The sequence below is a fragment of the Micromys minutus genome (genome assembly GCF_963924665.1).
Source record: "Micromys minutus genome assembly, chromosome: 7".
Classification (NCBI taxonomy): Eukaryota; Metazoa; Chordata; class Mammalia; order Rodentia; family Muridae; genus Micromys; species Micromys minutus.
This window is the reverse complement of record NC_137976.1, coordinates 29,320,234-29,335,057: the sequence shown is the minus strand read 5'-3', so window position 1 is coordinate 29,335,057 and position 14,824 is coordinate 29,320,234. Positions and strand designations below refer to the sequence as shown.

The 14,824-nt window shown below is 35.5% G+C and overlaps 1 pseudogene across 1 annotated transcript in view; it reads right to left on the bottom strand.

The window, feature by feature from the left end:
- Window positions 1-14,604, bottom strand: part of LOC308422631 (polyadenylate-binding protein 4-like) — a 51,669-nt pseudogene extending 37,065 nt beyond the window's left edge. Inside the window, exon 1 of the transcript in view lies at window positions 14,445-14,604. The product of the transcript in view is annotated as a polyadenylate-binding protein 4-like (transcript). The remainder of the gene's footprint in view (window positions 1-14,444) is intronic.
- Window positions 14,605-14,824: the final 220 nt, after the last annotated feature.

Below are 14,824 nucleotides of genomic sequence, written 5' to 3'. Positions count from 1 at the left end.
AACAGATTAGACTGGAGTAGCTTTAGAGAAAACAATAACAGTAGGAACAGGATGGGACAGTTTAATGGTGGATAAAGCAACCAGGTTTGACATTCATGGATCTCTCTGTAGCCGTACAGAACAGAACAGATATATCTATTGCAATGGCCTATAACTAGTGGTTACAGCTTAACTCCTTGTCATTATGAGCTGTGGTCATAACAACTTCCCACCTTCACACCTCTCTTCATAATAACAATTTTATATATATATATATATATATATATATATATATATATATATATATATATATATGAGTAATAACAAAGAAAAATCAGGAGAGCATAATGAACTAAATCTCAATAGAAACCATATGTTTTGGGGAAAATGCTTTTTATTTTATTTTACTTTTACACTCAAGATTTTATTCCCCTCATGGTGCACCCTCCTACTGTTCCACATCCCATCACCACCTCCAGATTCCACAAGGATATCCCCCACCCCACCCATTCTACCTGACTTCTGTCCATTGGTTGGGTGCAAATGTCTGCATTTGAATTTTTCAGCTAATGCAGCTTTACTCCTTGTGCTCCTCATAGTAGGTGAGCAAGACGTTTCCAGACAGCCATTTTTAACAAGACTCTGCTATAGGAACAAACAGAAGCAAATGGCAATGCATGTTAAAATTAACAAGTTTTAAATTAGCACAGTAAGTCTTAGTTACAGGGTCTGGCTCTCTATAATAATAATAAAGAATGTTATTGAATACCTCATTTCATTGTAACATCACAGCTATCAAATACATTTCAGAATTCTATGATATTACGTAGTTTTCAGACAAGAATGAACACAATTCTTTATAGAGTTAGAAATAGCAATTTGCAAATTCATTTGGAATATAAAAATCCAAGGATAGCAAAAACTATTCTCAAGAATAATAATTTTAAAAAATCCAGGGAAATCACCATCCCTGACTTCAAGCTGGATTACAGATCAATTGTGATAAAAATTGCATAGTATTGGTATAGAGCTAGGCAGGTAGATCAATGAAATAGAATCAAAGATCCATAAACAAACCCACACACCTATGGCCACTTGATCTCTGACAAAGGTGCTAAAAACATTCAATGGAAAAAAAAGATATCCTCTTCAACAGATGGTGTTGGTTCAACTGGCAGTAAGCATGCAGAAGAATGCAAATCTATCCGTTCTTACCTCCTTGTACAAAGTTCAAGTCCAAGTAGACCATGTGGAAAAGCTTAGAACACATAGGCACAAGGATTCCTGAACATAAATCCAATGACTTATGCACTAAGATCAAGAATCTATAAATGGGACCTCATGAAATTGCAAAGCTTCTGTAAGGCAATGAACACTGTCAAAAGAATAAGATGGCAACCAACAAATTGAAAAATATCATCACCAATCCTACATCTGATATGGGCTAGTATCGAATATATACAAATAACTCAAGAAGATGGAATATAGAGAATCAAATAATCCTATTAAAATGGGGTACAGAGCTAAACAAATACTTCTCAACTGAGGAATATCGAATGACTAAGAACCACCTAAATAAATGGTCAACATCTGTAGTCATCAGGAAAAGGCCAATAAAAACAACACTAAGATTCCACCTCACACCAGTCAGAATGGCTAAGTTCAAAAACTCAGGTAACAAGAAGATGCTGGCTAGGATGTGGAGAAAGAGAAGCACTCATCCACTGTTGGTGGGATTATAAGCTGGTATAACCAGTCTGGAAATCAATCTGGCAGTTTCTCAGAAAATTGAACATAGTACTACCTGAGGACCCAGCTATAACACTCCTGGGCATGTACCCAAAAGAAGCTCCTACATCTATCAAGAACACATGTTCTACCATGTTCACAACAGCCTTATTTATAATAGCTAGAAGATAAAAGCAACCCATATGTACTTCAACAGAAGAATGGATACAGAATTTGTGGTACATATATACAATGGAGTAATACTCAGCTATTAAAAACAATGACTTCATACAAATCCTAGGCAAGTGGAATGAACTTGAAGCTATCATCCTGAGTGCAGTAACCCAGTCACAAAAGAACATTCATGGTATGTACTCACTTATAAGAGGATACTAGCCCCAAAACTTCAGAATAACTTAGAAGCTATTTACAAAACTTATGAAGCTGAAAGAGAAGGAAAAAAAGAAGGTAGATGCCTCAGCCCTTCTTAGAAGTGAGAACAAAACACTCATGAGAGAAAATAAAGGGACAAATAGAGAAGCAGTGATTGGAGAAAAGATCATCCAAAGACTGCCTCACCTGGGGATATACCCCATATGTAGCCACTAAACCCAAGCACTATTGCTGATGCTAAGTAGTGCTTACTGGCAAGTACCTGATGTGAATACCTCCTCAGAGGCTCTGCCAGAGACATACTGATACAGAGGAGGATGCTTGCACCTAACCGTGGGACTGAACATGACCCCAATGAAGGAGCTAGAGAAAGGACTGAAGGAGCTGAATAAGTCTGCCACCCCATGGGAAGACCAAAATGATCAACTAATGAAACCTACCACAGCTTCCAGGAAGTAAAACACCAACCAATAAGTTTGCATGGAGAGACAAATAGCCCCACGTGTATATGGATCAGAGAATAGCATTTTCTGGCATTAATGAGAGGAGAGGCCTTTGGTCCAGAGATACTTTTTTTTTTTTTTCCCAGTGCAGGGGAATGCCAAAGTGCTGATGTGGGAGAGGGTGGTTGGGAGAGGGAGCACCTTCATGGATGCAATGGAAGGGGAGAGGGATGGGATTGGGGGAAAGGCCTAACATCTGAAATGTAAATGCAGAAAATATCCAATAATTTTCTTAAAAGAACCAACTTAAGTAGTGTAAGCAATAAAAGACGCACAACTCATTAAATTTCAGAGTTGTTAGCTAGAAAGTAGGCTTGACTTTGAGATCAGCAAAAATGATATTAATTCATTTCTATATAAAACTGAGGTCTAAGTTGATTGGCATGTAATTGAGAAGAAATTATTTGGTATTAACATGCAGTTGCATACTGTAAGTAGCTTTTGTGTGTAAGAAAAAGAGCTCATTATAAGTTGTGTGATGAAACAACCTGTTGAGAGGAATGCTTTATATAAACGTTGATATTGATCTCAGGGAAACAGCTTCACCTTGAATTTCAACTGATAGTATCTAATTGACTAGTTATCATCTAGTTTTAGACAAGATTAGTACCATATGTAAATTAGTCACTTTCTCCTAAACTCTACATCTTGGGGTATGTGTTCCTTTTATTTTAAAATTTAACTTTTAGGCAGTAAAATTTAAATTAATTAAATCACAGTGTTTACTAAAGTCCTAGAAAGAGGATGTGTGATGTCCCACACAAGTAGAAAACAACAACAATAAAACAAAAAGCCAAAATAACAAAAAAACTCAAAAGACCTTAACTTCCCTTCTGAGGAAGTTTTATATTATTTTTTGGTCTTTATTAAAATAATTCTGAAATACAAAATGTACTTCCGTAAAAATTATAAACTCCAATTTGAGTGGATCAATTGTGCTCCCTGAATTGTGTACCCAGAACACACACACACACACACATACACACACACACACAAACACACACACACACACATGCAAAGTCTCAGAAGCCATCAGATTTACTTTGTAGAAACTTTGTTTTAGCTTTACTGAAATGAAAATTGTATAAACCACTTTTAGAATTAATTCCCTATTGTTAGTTTAAAGACATTTGGGAAGATTTGGGGTAGAAAATAAATATATATTATTTAGACATGATGAATGTACTATTTTAAGGAAACTGCTTTGACAAATGACAGATAGCAAAGTTTCAGACGCCTTCAGCAAACAAAAGACTTGATAAAAGACTTGATACATTCATAATTAAGAAATGTTCTATAAAATGACAAAATATTCTCATCTCTACCCAATGATATTTTGAGACCATGGTTTTTAGTACTTCAGAAAGATGCAGATAAATTATAGTATAAAAACCTGTTCTCTCCTAACTTGAAGGTATTCAATTGTTTCATTGTCTATTTAAATGTCAGAAGAACTTGTACTTGGTAAACCTTCATCAAAATAGCTATGACTCAAATTTCTAACTGCATTCGCCTGCATAAGTGAGCACATGTGCATGCACATATAAATAAGCATATGTATTTTATGCACACTCTACACAATACGTACATATAAATTCTCATGCACACACAAACATAGACACACGTACACACATGCATGCATGCACATCCACAAATACGTACACACATGCATACATACATACATACATATGCACACATTACACACACATACATGTCACACATAACCTCTTGATTTCATTTGATATTGTAAAGCAGCACTTTAGCATTAGACATATGGATATATTGCTCACATATGGGTCTTGTTATTCCACTTACTGAAGTATGTTGATAATTCTGCATTTCTTATATAGAAGATTTCTGCAGAATTCAAACTAAATAAGGTGGATGTGTATGGCTGTAGGTTCTACTCTAACACTGGGCTTTTGGGCTCCTTTACTAGCTTCCATAGGCTGCTGCTCCACGGCAAGCACATAGCAAACATTTCCTAGGCTCCAAAGCCAGTAGTTCTGTGGCAGTGCTTAGCCTATGAAAGCATTGTCTACGTGTCTTGGTATGAGCAGGCTCTCTTACAAATGCCATATCTGTTTCATGGTTTCAGAGCCTGCAGGAAGGTTTTTGTCTGTTTTCAGGTTTTCTTTGCTGTGCTAAGTCCTTAGTCAGTACAGACAGCACTTCTAGTTCTCCCCAGGTTCCTTGCTTCAGAAAACCTTTCTATTTCCAGAAGATTCCAGGTGCCTCCAAATGCACTCTTTGATTCTCAAATTGTTATCCCACATGCACCACATTCTCACACCATGTTGTCTATGTTATAAAGACAGGAATGCATCTAATTTTCTGGTAGAGTTTGATAGTACACTACCTTCACATTTTCTGTAAGTACAGCTGTTGATCCTGTACACTCTATAATCCCTTGGATTTTTATCGGTTTCTGTAGATTACACAATGATCCTGTGCCCACATAAAACTTTGGAAAGTTTCTAAGTATTAAATTTTGGAATTTAATGACTTCAAGGTTTAATTCTTAGTTTCTTTATACGGTGATGGCCAAGAGCTCTGGCTATGTGCTTCCTCATAGATTATTCATGTTATCATTGCCTTTATCCTCCGTCAGTCATGGGTCAGCTTCATGAGCTCAGAACAAATACAGTAATTCTCCTTATTTAAGTTGATGCATTTTATGTATGCAAAGTTGCTTACTCATACAAGTTAATTCATTATGCTAAAAGCAACGTGTTGGTACACTCATGGTCAGACACAGACATGCTAGGTATTGAGAACTGTGTGTCTACCGATGCCAACATCTCCAAGTCACAGCAGAACACAGGCATTTTCTTCCTTCTTATTTCACCTTTCATATTGCAAAATATTCTTTCTCCATGTATTAAGTATCTCTTTTAGTGTTCATATATGGAGTCTACACATGAAAAATGAAAGTAGTATGTAGTGGGCTAAGTACATGAAGCCACACATGGCATCTCATGGAAATACCCATGTCATAGATTGCATGTAAGTGCAGGTTATAATGCTGTTCACTGTAAGCTTATAGTCAATGCAATAACAATATGAACTAAATAAGGAATTTTAAAGCATACATACACATGAAACAGGGTTGTGCATTGAAATGACAAACATCTTCTGAGCAGATGATCACAGTAGAACAATGCCAGGATCTGTAGAAACAGTAGTAGATTAGATATTTTCAAATGTAATCTCCTTTTCATCGAACAAACCTAAACCAAATAATGAGAAAACACTGTGCTATCTTTTCTGGGGAATATCTTGAGATTTCATTTTTATTGTTTTAGCTTTTCATAATCTTTTGCCTGAACATCCTTCTGCTTTTCTGATTTGTCACACTTAAATGTTCACGGTAATAATAGAAGGGCTGTTTAATGGAGTTTGGGATAAAGGTAAATTTAATAACACCAGCCAAGAGTGTACCCAAAGCCACTGAACCAGAAAGAGCATAATGAGAAGTGCATCAAACCTTGGAATCATGGTGTGATATTGAAAACTTCTATTTGTAATCAGAAGAGAGGACAGGCCAGTGTAAATATCATATAAGTAGATTCTGGGAAATGCCTCTAGTCAGTATTGTGGTTATGTCTAGATTTTTTCTATGCAGTAAATATGTTTCTGATCAAGACTTATATGAATTTATAAGGGTAAAAATTAGGCAAATTTTTGTGTGGCACTCTGTTTTGAGTTTTATTGCCATAAATATTAATTCTTTATTCTTTACTTTGCATGATTAGTTAGGAACACTAATTAATAATGTTCACACATTTGGTTCTAATTTGATTTGTAGAAATGTAAAGTTAAATATTGACTATTTTGAAAACACCATTTTTCTTAGACTAAATAAGAAATTCTACAATAAGAGAGCTATACACCTGCTCAGGCGGTTAAACCTGTAGATTTGGTTCAGAAATTAAGGCTAGATTTTTCTTCCCTCCACTTCAACCTCAATGGATCTGCTTCATAAAATTCTTCAGTTTAATATGAACGGCACAGAAAGAAGCAGCTTAAACAGGGGTAACATTTGATGGTCACTGAAAAATATCTGTGATGCTCAATTGCCACTTACATTTGGTGAGATATTAAATTATCTCCAAGTTTGTCATCTGGAGAGATGATGAAATTAAGAATAGATCCTTCCCATTATGGGGCAGTGGTGTGTATACTCACACAGCCAACATTTCTACCAGGACAATCTCTATGTGGCTTTATTTTTAGAAGTCATACATATCTTAGCAGTTTTAATTATACCCTGTTCATAAGGAAATAATGCTAAATATTTTACTGAATACAAATCAGTTTCCGGGAATGAATCAAAATGTGGCTTTGTTCTCTTAAAGATACAAATATGGTTATCATTGTGGTGCATGTGTCTTTATTGTATGTTGGAGCATCTCTGGGGAATATGCCCAGAAGTTGAATAACTGGGTCTTCAGGTAGGACTAAGTTCAATTTTCTGAGGAACTGACAGACTGAATGCCAGAGTGGTTGTACCAGCTTACAACACCACCAACAGTAGGGAAGTGTTCCTCTTTCTCCACATCCTCGCCAGCATCTGTTGTCATCTGAGTTTTGGATCTTAGCCAATCTGACTGGTGTGAGGTGGAATCACAGGGTTGTTTTGATTTGCATTTCCCTGATGGCTAAGGATGTTGACCACTTCCTTAGATGCTTCTCAGCCATTCAATATTCCTCAATTGAGAACTTTTTGTTTAGCTCTGTACCCCATTTTTTAATAGGATTATTTGATTCTCTGGCGTCTAACTTCTTGAGTTCTTTGTATACCTTGGATTTTAGGCCTCTATCTGATGTGGAGTTGGTAAAGATCTTTTCCTACTCTGTTGGCTGCTGTTTTGTTTTCTTGACAGTGTCCTTAGCCTTACAGAAACTTTGTAATATCATTAAGTCCCATTTCTCAATACTTGGTCTTAGAACACAAGCCATTGGTGTTCTGTTTAGTAAATTTTGTCCTGTGCCTATGTGTTCTAAGTTTTTCCCTACTTTCTCTTGTAATAGTTTCAGTGTACCTGGTTTAATGTGGAGATCTTTGATCCACTTGCACTTGAGTTTTGTACAAGGAGATAAGATAAGAAAGGGTCTATTTTCATTCTTCTCTATGCTGAGTGCCAGTTGGACCAACATCATTACAAATAACAAGATGGCAAGTGGCAAGCACAAGAATATAAGCAAGAGAAGTCAAAAAAAAAAAAAAACCCTGGCAACTTCAGAACCCAGTTGTTCCACCACAGCAAATAGTGGATATCCCAACACACGAGAAAAACAAAATATGGATTTAAAATCACACCTTATGATGATGATAGAAGGCTTAAGAACATGAATGACTTTCTTAAAGAAATACAGCAGTACACAGGTAAACAAATAGAAGCCCTTATAAAGGAATAACAAAAATACCTTAAATGAGCTACAGAAAACACAGTCAATCAGGTAAAGGAAATGAACAAAACCATCTAGGACCAAAAAATAGAAATAGAAACGATAAAGAAATCACAAAAAGATAGAGACCCGGAAAAAGAAAACCTAGAAAAGAAATTAGTAGTTACAGATGCAAGCATCATCAACGGAACACAAGAAATGGGAGAGAGAATCTCAAGTGCAGAAGATAACATAGAAAACATTGACACAATAGTAAAAGAAAATGGGAAAAGCAAAACACTCCTAATACAGAACATCCAGGAAATCCAGGACACAATGAGAAGACAAAAGCTAAGGATAATAGGTGTAGAAGAAGGTGAAGATGCTCAACTTAAAGGAATAAATATCTTTTAAACAGAATAAAAAAGAAAACATCCTAGCGTAAAAAAAATGATACAACCATGAAGATACAGAAAGCCTATAAAACTTTAAATTAATTACACAAAAAAATATTCCGTCTGTCACATAATAGTCAAAACACCAAATGTACAACACAGAAAAATAATATTAAAAGCAGTAAAGGAAAAAAAAATCAAGTAACATATAAAAACAAGCCTATCAGAATTACACCAGACTTCTCAACAAAGACTATGAGAGCTAGAAGATCCTGGACAGATGTCATGCAGACCCTAAGGAAACACAAATGCCAGCCCAGGTTACGATATCCAGCAAAACTCTCAATTACCACATATGGAGAAATGGAGCTATTCCAGAACAAAAATTTACACAATATATGTGCACATTCCCATCCCTACAAAGGATAATAGATAAAGAACTCCAACACAAAGAGGGAAACTATACCCTAGGAAAGCAAGAAAATAATCTTCTTGCAAAAACAAAAAGAAGAAAAGCACCCAAACATAATTCTACCTCTAACAACAAAACTAACAGGAAGCAACAATCACTATTTTTTAATATCTCTTAATATCTGTGGACTCAATTTCCCAATAAAGAGACATAGACTATCAGACTGGATACATAAAGAGGAACCAGCATTTAGCTACATACAGGAAATTCATCTCAGCAAAGATAGATGCTACCTCAGAGTAAAAAGCTGAGGAAAAGCTTTCTAAACTAAATGATCCCACCAACAAGTTGGAGTTGCCATTCTAACATCAAGTAAAAAAGATTTTTCACCAAATATAAAGAAGGACACTTTTTACTCATCACATAAAAAAAATCAATCAAGATGAACTCTCAATCCTGAACATCTAAGCTCCAAATACAAGGATACCCACATTCATAAAAGAAACTCTATTAAAACTTAAAGAATATATTTTACCACACAGAATAATAGTGGGAGACATCAACACTTCACTATCATCAATGGACAGATCATGGAAGCAGAAAATGAACAAAGATACAGTGAAACTAAGAGACATGATGAACCAATTGGATTTAACAGACATCTATAGAACATTTCATTGTAAAACAAAAGATTATATTTTCTTCTCAGTTCCTCACGTTACCTTCTCCAATTCAATCATATAATCAATCACAAACCTCAAAAATTACAAGAAAATCAAAATAATTCTATGTATCCTATGAGACCAACATGGACTAAGACTGGTCTTTAATAACAATAAAAACACAAAAAGCCCACATACACATGGGAGGAGAACAGTGCCCTACTCAATGATAGCTTTGTCAAGTTAGAAATAAAGAAATTAAAGATTTTTTTTTTTAGAATTTAATGATATTGAAGGCACAACATATCCAAACTTATGGGATACAATGAAAGTTATGCTAAGAGGAAAATTTATAGCTCTGAGTGTCTGCAAATAGCATACATAAAACCTTGACAGTACACCTTAAAGCTCTAGAAAAAAAGAAAAAAAATACTCAAGAGGAGTAGACTGCAGGAAATAATCAAACTCAGAGCTGAAATCAACCAAGTAGAAACAAAAAGAAAAAAATAAAACAATCAACAAAACGAGGAGCTGGTTCTTTGAGAAAATCAACAAGATTAATTAAGCCTTATCTAGACTATCTAGAGGGCACAGGGAGAATATCCAAATTAACAAAATCAGAAATGAAAGGGAAGATAAAACAACAGAAACTGAGAAAATTCAAGAAATCATCACATCCTACTAGAAAAGCCTATATTCAATAAAACTAGAAAATCAGGAGAAAATGAACAATATTCTACATAGATACCAATTCAATGTAAAATCAAAATCAGATAACCCATCTAAACAGTCTCATAACTCCTAAGCAGGCATCAAAAGCCTCCAACCAGAAAAAGAAAAAGAGAGGGGGGGGAGGGAGGGAGGGAGGGAGGAGAGAGAGAGAGAGAGAGAGAGAGAGAGAGAGAGAGAGAGAGAGAGAGAGAGAGAGAAAGAAAGAAAGAAAGAAAGAAAGAAAGAAAGAAAGAAAGAAAGAAAGAAAGAAAGAAACTCAGAACAGATAGGTCTAGTGCAGAATTTTATCTGACCGTCATAGACCTAATACCAATATTCACCAAACTATTCTACAAAACAAAAAGTGAAGGAACACTACCCAATTCCATTTTCAAGGCCACAATTATGCTCATATCCAAATCACACAAAGATCGTACAAAAAAGGAAACTTCAGATTGATTTCCCTCATGAACATCAATGGAAAAATACTAAAAAAAATTCTTGCAAACCGAATCCAAAAACACATCAAAATGATCATTCACCATGATCAAATAGGCTTCAACCCAGGGATGCAAGAATGGTTCAATATATGGAGACCCATCAATGTCATCCACTATATAAACCAACTCAAAGAAATAACCACATGAACATCTCTTAAGATGCTGAGAAAACATTTGAAAATATTCATTATTCATTCATGTAAAAAGTCTTGGAGAGATCAGGAATTCAAGGAACATATTTTAACATAGTAAAAGAAATACACAGACAACCAGTAGCCAAAATCAAACTAAATCATGAGGAACTTGAAGCAATCCCACTAAAAGCCGAAACTAAACAGGGCTGCTCACTTTCTCTGTACCTATTCAGTATAGTACTGGAGGTATTACCCAGAGCATTCAGACAGTACAAAAAGGTCAAAGGGACACAAACCATACAGGAAGGAGTGAAACTATCACTATCTGCAGAAGATATGATAGTACACTTAAGTAACCCTCCAAAAATCCACCAGAGAACTTTTTCAGCAGATAAACAACTTCAGCGAAATGGTTGGATATAAAGGAGAAACTCAAACAAATCAGTAGCCTTCATCCACTGGAAGGATTAACAGGCTGAGAAAGAAAGTAGCGAATTGACAATGTTCCCAATAGTCACAAAGAATATAAAATACCTTGATGTAACCCTAACCAAGAAAGTCAAGAATCTGTATGACAAGAACTTCAAGTCTCTGAAGAGGATATTGAAGAAGACCTCAGAAAGTGAAAAGATCTCCCATGCTCATGAATTGGAAGGATCAACATAGTAAAAATGGTTATCTTTTCTAAGGCAATCGACAAATTCAATTCTATCCCCATCAAAAATTTAACTCAATTCTTCATAGAGTTAGAAAGAGCAATTTGCAAATTCATTGTAAATAATTAAAACCCTGGATAGCAAAAATTATTCTTAACAATAAAAAACTCCCCAGAGAATCACCATCTCTAACTTCAAGGTGTATTACAGATCAATCCTGATTTTTAAAAAATGGTATTGGTACAGAGATAGGCAGGTACATCAATGTAAAAGAGTTGAAGACCCAGAAATGAACCCATACACCTATGGTCACTTGATATTTGACAAAGGAGTTTAAAACACTCAATGAAAAGAGGACAGCCTCTTCATCAAATCGTGCTGCTTCAACTGGAAGTCAGCGTGCAGAATGAAAATTGATCCAGTCTTAATTCACTATACAAAGCTCAAGTTCAAGTAGATCAAAGACCTTCACATAAAAACATGTACTCTGAAACAAATAGAACAGAAAGTGGGGAAGAGCTTAGAACACATAGGCACAGGAAGAAATTTCCTGAACAAAACACCGATGGCTTATGCCCTAAAATTAAGAGTTCACAAATGGAACTTTAAATTACAAAGCGAAGGACACTGTCAAAAAGACAAAACGTCAACCAACATATTGGGAAAGGATCTTTACCAATCGTACTTTTGATAGAGGACTAACATCCAGTATACACAAAAAACTCAAAAAGTTAGACTTCAGAGAACCAAATAATTTTATTAAAAATGGGGTACAGAGCTAAACAAAGAATTCTCAACTAAGGAATACTGAATGGCTGAGAAGCTTCTAAATAATTGTCCAGCATTCCTAGACATCAGGGAAATGGAAATCAAAACAACCCTGAGATTCCACCTCACACCAGTCAGAATGGTTAAGATCAAAAACTCAGATGACAGCAGATGTTTGCAAGGATGTGGAGAAAGAGGAAGATCCTTCCAATGTTTGTGGAATTGCAAGCTGTACAACCACTCTGGAAATAAGTCTGACGATTTCTCAGAAAATTGAACATAGTACTACCTGAGGACCCAGCTATACCACTCTTGGGCATATACCCAAAAGACTCTCCAACATACAAAAAGGACACATGCTCCACTATGTTAATAGCAACCTTATTTATAATAGCCAGAAGCTGGAAAGAGCCCAGATGTCCTTCAACAGAAGAATGGCTATAGAAAATGTGGTACATTTACACAATGGAGTACTACTCAGCTATCAGAAACAATGACTTCATGAAATTCCTACGCAAATGGCTAGAACTAGAGACTATCATCCTGAGTGAGGTAACCCAGTCACAAAAGAACACACATGGTACGCACTCACTGATAAGCAAACACTAGCCTAAAATGGTCTGAATACCCAAGAAACAGTATCAAAGAACCTTATGAAGCTCAAAGAAAGAAAGGCCATTATGTGGATGACTTAATGCTACTTACAAGGCAGAACAGAGCCCTCTTGGGAGGAAATACAGGGACAAATAGAGGAGCAGTGATTGAAAAAAAGTTTATCCAGATACTGTCTCATCTGGGGATCCACCTCTTATGCAGACAACACTCCCAGTTACTATTGCTGATGCCAACAATTTCTTACTGGCAGGAGCCGAATATTGATGCCTTCTCAGAGGCTCTTCCAAAGTCACACAAATACAGCTGAGGATGCCTGCAGCTAACAATCAGACTGAACATGGCAAGCCCACTGGAAGGGCTAGAGAAAAGACTGAAGGAGATGAAAGGGTTTGAAAACCTATGGGAAGAACAATATTATCAAGAAAACAAACCTCCAGAGCTCCTAGGATCTAAAACACCAATCAATGAATATACATGGCGAGACACATGGATCCAATTGCATATGTAGCAGAGGATGGAATTTTTTGGCATTATTTAGAGGAGATGCCTTTTGTCCAGTGAAAGCTATTTTTCTTGGTGTGTGACAATACTAAGGTAATGAAGTGGGAGTAGTTGGTTGGGAATGGGAGCATCTTCATTAAAGCAAGTGAACGGGAAGAGAGAATGGGGAGAAAAGGGAATTTGAAATATAAATATGGGGAATATTCAATAAAAATAATAAAAAGGAAAGACTGAAATATTTGAAAGAAAAAAGAGATGATGTCACTTTGGAGGGACAATGATACTTTATTTGGTTTACTTATGTCATTGAGAAGCTTATTAACTTCAGTAAATTTATGTCTTTTTTCAGTAAGTAGACCTCTAATCTGAAGGTACATTGTCAAGCATCTTGAGATGAAGATGGTTGATTGCTGTGATGAATATGAAAATCTCAAAAGTAAAACTATAGTCTCCTATTATATATTACCAAAGCACCAATGGATGATGTTCATTATATAAGAATATATATAAAATAATATGGTTATTATTATTTTGACCACAATAGACCAATTATTCCTAGATATATGAACATTTTTATTTCCCACCTACTAGAATTAAAATAATACCTTAAGCTGTGATTTAATTTAGAGCAATAGTATCATTTTGTCTATTGATTGCCTTTCATTGTGAGAAAAATCTTTCAATAGCTGACTATTCTGAACATTAATGTTACCGAATAGTTCTTTATGCAGTCGTCAAAGTACATGTTTTACATGTTTTACATTGAATAAAAAAATCATTAATGTAAGTCATAAAATAATTTAAATTTTATTTTTTAATGTGAAAATTATAATTTCAGTAATTGATGTTTGCCCAGAAATACAGAAATAACACATAAATTAAATACTGTGCTCATTCTGCTTCCCTATTGCTTATTCACTACTTCAGAACAGCCATATGAATTTTCCCTATTCTTGAACGTCCCTCTTTCCCTCATCATTTATCTCATTTGAGAGCAATTAGCTCACTGTTTTCATGTAGATATCATCTCCTATTTGCTTCCTATTTCATCTCCTTCCTGATCTTTACTCAGGTATTTTTCTTTCATAAAAATTACTTCTGATGATCAAGTATTCCACTTTCCTTTCTCGGCTCTTGTGGTCAGCAACAGCCTCTTTTCCATGACCCACCAATGTCAGGATGATGATCTTTGTCATCTCAGTGTCCTGAAGTAAGGGTTCTATGCCTTCATCACCTGTGTGGTCAAACATTTGCATTGTGCTCATTCTGTTATAAAACCTTAAATCTTCTTTTTAACTACTAACATCATACCAATCAGTCAATCAGTCAATCAATCAATAGTAAAGACCGGCAAATTTAAGTCTGATTTTATCCCCACCTCCATATCTATAAGGTAATAGTATCTTAATTTAATCTTACCTCTCATAGTAAAGAAATCTTCATCCCGACTTCCACTGTCAATTTCTTCCACATGTT